This window comes from Phyllobates terribilis, unplaced genomic scaffold (assembly GCF_046119375.1).
Source record: "Phyllobates terribilis strain yellow unplaced genomic scaffold, ASM4611937v1 Scaffold_2__4_contigs__length_985480577, whole genome shotgun sequence".
NCBI lineage: Eukaryota > Metazoa > Chordata > Amphibia > Anura > Dendrobatidae > Phyllobates > Phyllobates terribilis.
This window is the reverse complement of record NW_027362762.1, coordinates 827349033-827355171: the sequence shown is the minus strand read 5'-3', so window position 1 is coordinate 827355171 and position 6139 is coordinate 827349033. Positions and strand designations below refer to the sequence as shown.

General features: G+C 40.1%; 1 protein-coding gene across 2 annotated transcripts in view; it reads left to right on the top strand.

Annotated features, from left to right (window-relative positions):
• Positions 1 to 5779, top strand: part of NAGPA (N-acetylglucosamine-1-phosphodiester alpha-N-acetylglucosaminidase) — a 41445-nt gene extending 35666 nt beyond the window's left edge. Inside the window, exons 11-12 of one of the 2 annotated variants that reach the window (XR_012298129.1) lie at positions 1 to 2494; positions 2746 to 5779. The exon at positions 1 to 2494 is cut by the window's left edge and continues 321 nt beyond it. The gene's annotated coding sequence lies outside the window, so the exon portion shown is untranslated. The other variant, XM_073667752.1, reaches the window with a different exon arrangement.
• Positions 5780 to 6139: the final 360 nt, after the last annotated feature.

Genomic DNA, 6139 nt, shown 5'->3' with positions numbered 1-6139 from the left:
ATTTGGGTGTAAAACTTGAAGGAAATGAATACGTACATTAGCAGTACATTTACTGCAGTGTATAGTAATCAAAAAAAGTGTTCTTGAATTTTTTAAATGTGCAATATTCACATTGCCTTATTTTATTACATCTTTGGACTGTGCTTATTCAACACTGGATTATTTGTGCTTTTTAAAAATGTTCTTGTTTCCATATGTCAAAGTGCCAAATTTTTAATATGAAGGTACGGATGCGTAGGACCGTCTTAATAATAAGCGTCTGGTTATGGTTGGGAATATTCCAGGTGTTCATTACTTTATTATATTTAAAAATTGATTCAGAGGTCATGAAAGAAAAAAATAACATGTATATACTCGCCTACCGGACCACTGTTGCTGCTCCACAATGCTCTGAGAGCTAGGATACTGTTCCTTCTGCCTCAGATGGAACGTCAAGGCTGCAGCTGATCAGTGACCACTGACTGACTGCAGTGGTGACTTGACATCACCCCCCCCCCACACACACACACACACCCGGAAGAGGAATTGTGGGCTGAGAAGAGACCAGGGTTTTGCTGTGCGTCTCTCCAGTGTAGTGATATTCACATTTGATTCTTCTGGAGTGTACAATATGAAATCTCCGCTTCACAGTCCATCTGGGTGTTTCTTCAGAGTCTTCCTTGGGGGCGGGCGCTTTCACCCTTCACTCTCAGAATCTACCAATCACAGCTCAGCAGCGTCTCAGACTAATAGACTGCTAGATCAGCTGCTGAGCTGTGATTGGTAGTGTCTGGGAAGGGGGGATGACAGGGCACACCCCAAGGGAAGGGTCTCCGCAAACGCCTTGTTGGACTGCAAAAGCAGAGATTTCACATAGTACTCTTCAGAAACAAATGTGATTATCTCTGCAACGGCGAGATGCAGCGCAAAATGGAATAGACAGAATAGGGGGAGATCAGGGATTTTTTACAATGTATGTAACACATTTTTGAGCGTTTGACAGGTCCTTTTTAAATACAGAGTGTTAATTTTTCATAAATTGGATTGTTATAAATTACCTTGTTTAAAAAGGAGATTTCAGCTTGCGAGAGATATACCACAAAGTTTAATGGCAGGAAAATACAAAGAATAAATTAAAAATGCACGTCTGAGTGCATTCAATCTGTAACTTGGAGACAAAAATTAAGATGTGCCTCTAAATTGAATCCATGCTGGGATGCAAAATCAATTGAAAAATTACTGCCATAAAATCATAAAATGCAGGTTTTCATTACTCTTCTGGTCAGTCCACCTCTTTTCTTAAAATATGTGCCATATACATTCTTAAATAAATACTCAGCTAGCTTTATACGTCTATTAAAGGGACGCTCACCAGGTTTTTGCTATGTAGTCGGAGAGCAGCATGATGCAGGGGCTGAGGCCCTGATTCCAGCTATGCCACTTACTGGTTTGATGTCATTTTGATACAATCCCTGTTTTCTCTGCGTAGATTTAGCAGTACTGAGCATGCTGAGCTCTTTATAACCCCGCCCACACCCCTGATTGGCAGCTTTCTGTGTACAATGTACATTGACAGAAAACCGCTAATCGGTGCAGGTGCTGGTGGCGGGAGTAACAGAGTAGTTGACTAGGAGGCACAAGACACCTAGTCCTGTAGTGATAATCTCCTGCTGATAAAACACTGCTTTGTATTGAAACAACACACAATAAGTGACATGTAACTGGAATCAAGCTCTCATCCCCTACATCATGCTGCTCTCTCAGATTCAATAGGAAAAACCTGTTGGTAGATTCCCATTAATGTTACTAGCACTGAATTACTTTTTCTTTCCCTCCTGTACTTGAAATCTTTACCAAATGCACTAGTAATTTTTTGGCTTAAGAAAAATGCGGTAGAAGCCATGTGATCAGCGAAAGTGGCAATAAGAAAATGATCACCGTAATCTGTCTGGGAGGAAACCGTGGCTACTACATATTGAGATAGGATTTTGGAGATGGGAAGGCCTTCGTACACTTTCAGTGAAAGTCGGCTGTACCCTCATCTGATGTTTATGGGGGGCCTCCCGACTCTTCCCGCGACAGATGAATCCAGGGGAGAGGAGGATCGGGCTGTTGGAAGTTTAACAGCCAATTATTTTGTTTTCAGGTGAAATAAACCACTGCCAGAGTTGTCTAGCAGCTTCTTTCTCCCCTCTCCTTGTTGTAAACATATGAAATGAACAGTCAGCTGTGCCGATCGCTTGTGCATGTACGGGGGAGAGAGCTGTTCAGCTGACAGTGATCTTAAGTGTATGACTCTGGGCTTCCATTGATGAAGTCATGAAGGACTTGATCCCCGGTAGTAAACATCTGTCATGTCATGAATGACTATGAGAAAAACAGACTATCGAGTCTTGCTTTTAAATGGAGGGGCGGTCAAGCACATGTATCCATTCACAGCATAAGGGCTTACTGAGAGCCACGTTTCATTAAAGGGATATTCCCATCTCCAAGATCCTATCCCAATATGCAGTAGGTGTAATAGTAATAATATTAGCAAATGCCTCCAATTAGAAATGTAGTATAGTTCTTCTGATTCACTTTGTCTCTTTCCTCATGTGCAGGCATTGCAGGACCTTAGGTATCCATGGTTACATCCACTGATATAGTAATCGTTAGCTAGTTGCTGGTGGTCATAACCATGTATACCTAAGGTCCTGCAATGCCCTGCACATGATGAAAGAGACGTAGCGAATCGGAAAAACTAGACTACATTTCTAATTGGAGGTATTTGCTATTAGACCTACTACATACACTATTTGGATAGGATCTTGGAGATGGGAATACCCCTTTAAGTCAGTTTTCGCTTTCAGTGGCCCTACAAATGGGGCCTCGGGTCAATGGGTTTGTGTTGTCCATAGTACTTTAAATTCCTCTTCACACAATTCAGTAACTTCAAGAAACTTTTGATATTTGTTCATAAGGAAATACTGTGATGTTTGAAGGCCTATTCTAAGTGTTATACGGCTTTGTTCAGACTTGCTGGACTTGTGACGGATATGTGGTGTGGATTCTGCCCCCACATCTGCAGCAGTTGGAAGTACAATACATGTGAATAGGGTTTTCAGACCCTCAACCACACATGATGGGGGTGAATCTTTGGAATTGGCAAATCCACAGATCTAATAGATTTTCAATACATAGGGTTAAAGATGCAGCAATTAATCTTCATGGGTATTTTCCAACATCTGCGGATGTGTATACTTGGAATATGTTCACACTTCCATGCAGAAATTCCAATTGTCTGTTCCGTTTTGAGGAATTAATGTCCAAAAAAGATCTTTCACCACTGATGCAAACAGAAGCAGAAGGACCCCACTGGTCATTATTAGGACTGAGAGGGTTTCATTATGTCAGGTTTTTTGGAACGGAAAAAACAAGTTCTGCTTGATGTGCTTTTTCTTCCATTTTAGATGCGGACATGTCACGTAACTCAGACGAACCCCATATTCATTAATGGGACCCCTCTGCTTATGTATGCATCAGTTATGCATCGGATCCATTTTAAAGATTGAGAAAGAAAAGGGCAACCGGACTATGAACACGGCCTTACGGTAGTCGTAGGAAAAAAAACAGCCTAACTAAAAATGTGAAGCTGCTGCATAGGTAATGTGCAGATAAAGCAATACGGGGATGAAATATTTTGGGGTAATGCTATTTAAATGTACAGCACATTTTACGCTTTTACTTTTATACTTTTCAGGATATGTAGTCAGAAATGGGATCAATACAATATTAAATTGTTTGTTACATTATAAGAACTCCAAAAAAGATTTTATTATGAGAATAATCCCTTTGGATATCTTTAACATGAATGTTTGCAGTCATTTGACTATTTTTAAGTGAATTTTATATTTTAGAATAACGAAGAAAAGAGAATCAAACTTGCACTAATGCACATAGCCATGCGCACACCGTATCACAGTGTGATACCGCAGAACTTGCCCGTCAGTATCAACATGCTTTGCTTGTCTTTTCAGAATGATTGAATAAAAAGGTGACATGGCACACTATGAAGCGACGCTTGCTCTTTTTGTTTGGATGATGACTTTTACTTTTCTTTGATCTACAATCATTGAATTCTTTATTAGAATGTATCTTTTCTAGTTCAATGGAAAAAATGGTAGACGTTTCCATCACAGCCAATCAGATTCCAGCTTTTATTGTTCAGGCGCGCTGTGGAAAGTGAGAACTGCTACCTGATTGATTGCTATAGGAGCTTTTCCTTATAATTCTCCCACTTTCAGTTGGAAATACAGTAACAGGCAAGTGAATGATATATTTTAACAAATCTCATCTACATTTACATGCTGCAGAATCTTTCCACAAGGGAATTTTAAGTCCACATCATGTCAATTTCTGCTGCGGAAAGGGCAAGGATTTGTTGCGTATTTTTCCTATAGACTTCAGTAGGTAAGTAATAATCTGAAATCAAAGTATTGAATCCACAGAAAATCTGCAGTTGCATATAATTGTCTAAAAACATTGTACCCACCTTACTAATTTACTAGCCCCCACGCTGAGGCTTCTGTTTCTTGGCCTCCAGCAGCAATGGCCATGTGTGAACATGTCCTGGCTGGAGGTGAAAGAATAGAGTCTGCAGTGGAGCCGAGCGGCATCACCTTAGAGGCTGCAGGTGATCAGTAAGTGGAGTGTTTTTATTTTAAATGATTAGCTTATAGAATACAGAAAATGGTAATCCACATTAAAATCTGTATGATTTGGGGCTGAAGATTTCCTCTGGGTTTCTGGTCCGTTTTGCTGTGGAATTAGTTGCTGCACATCCACTGGGTGTAGACCTGGCCTTGGGCTGCGGTCAGATGGCCGTAGATTCTATCATGCAACAGAATCGAGCTTATTTTTCGAATAACACTCGGCTCAATCTCTGTCATAGTTTGAGCAGAGTGAGATCAGATTCTCTCAGATGAGATGTGGAGAAGATGGAGAACTTAATATCTCCCTCTTCTCCATTGTATGAGTCTGCGGATGTTGGACACGGCCAGGTAATACATCACAGTATGTATTCAGACCGTGTTTCATGGACTTGTAAATGAGTCCTAAGGACCGCTTCAGATTAGCAGGGAAAGGTGCCTGTATTACATGTGCAAGTCTAACCCCGACCACAGATCTTGGGACACGAACTGACAGCGTCATGAGTATCTATGAAGCTGTTCATTTAGGTACCTAGAACCACAATTTTTTTATGAGGAATGTTCCTCCAAAATATTTATCAAATTCTTTTGTTTGCAATGTTAAGTATCACTGCCTCATTTCTATGTATCATCCAATCCATTTAAGTCCACTTCTGGCTTTGGCCAAAATAAAAACAAAAACATACATGTGTAATTCCAACCTTAAACTGCCTCCTGAACTATGCTGCATTAAAAACTGAGGGTGGGGCGACGATTGCAGTCGGACACACATCTGTGCCATGAGTAAGTAAGTCCCACTCTTTCAACATAACAGTTTGAGAGCTCTACGGTTAGGTACTTTTACTTTACATGTACCATATATCCCTCTGGTGTGCACTTGCCCTATGGGATACCTTATCTCTCGATGCTACTAGGATGTATTTACATATATGAAATATTAGCATACTGGTGCTGGTACTTAATTACCCATACAATCTAGTTGGCATTTTGATGGACTGTGCCCCACTGTGATTTTTTTCATATATTCTTCACCTCACACCAATTTACCAAATTTATTGTTCTTCTTTTATTTTTAATGCAATTTAATAAAAAATATACTTTTAACTTAATTCTGAGTGTATTGGCAGTATTTTTGGGTTGACTATTCAGTAATATAGGTTGATAATGTTGGGAGGTATAGAAAACCCCTTGCTTTATATGGTATTATGAGACTTAAATGTACCCACAGCGTTGTTTCTATGTTTACATTAAAAACTGAGGGTGCCTCACTGCTGGCGAAGCCCCAAAAAATCTTCGAATTAATGGGTAACATGAGAAAGGACAAAAAAAATTCACAAGTTTCAAAATGTGCACACACCTCTGAAACCTGTCCAAGGCTGTCACACAGACGTTTTCTATGCCCCTAGGACGTTCTTGAGTATTTCTTATTTTTCATCAAATGGCTTACCTCATTATACCCCCAAGACTAT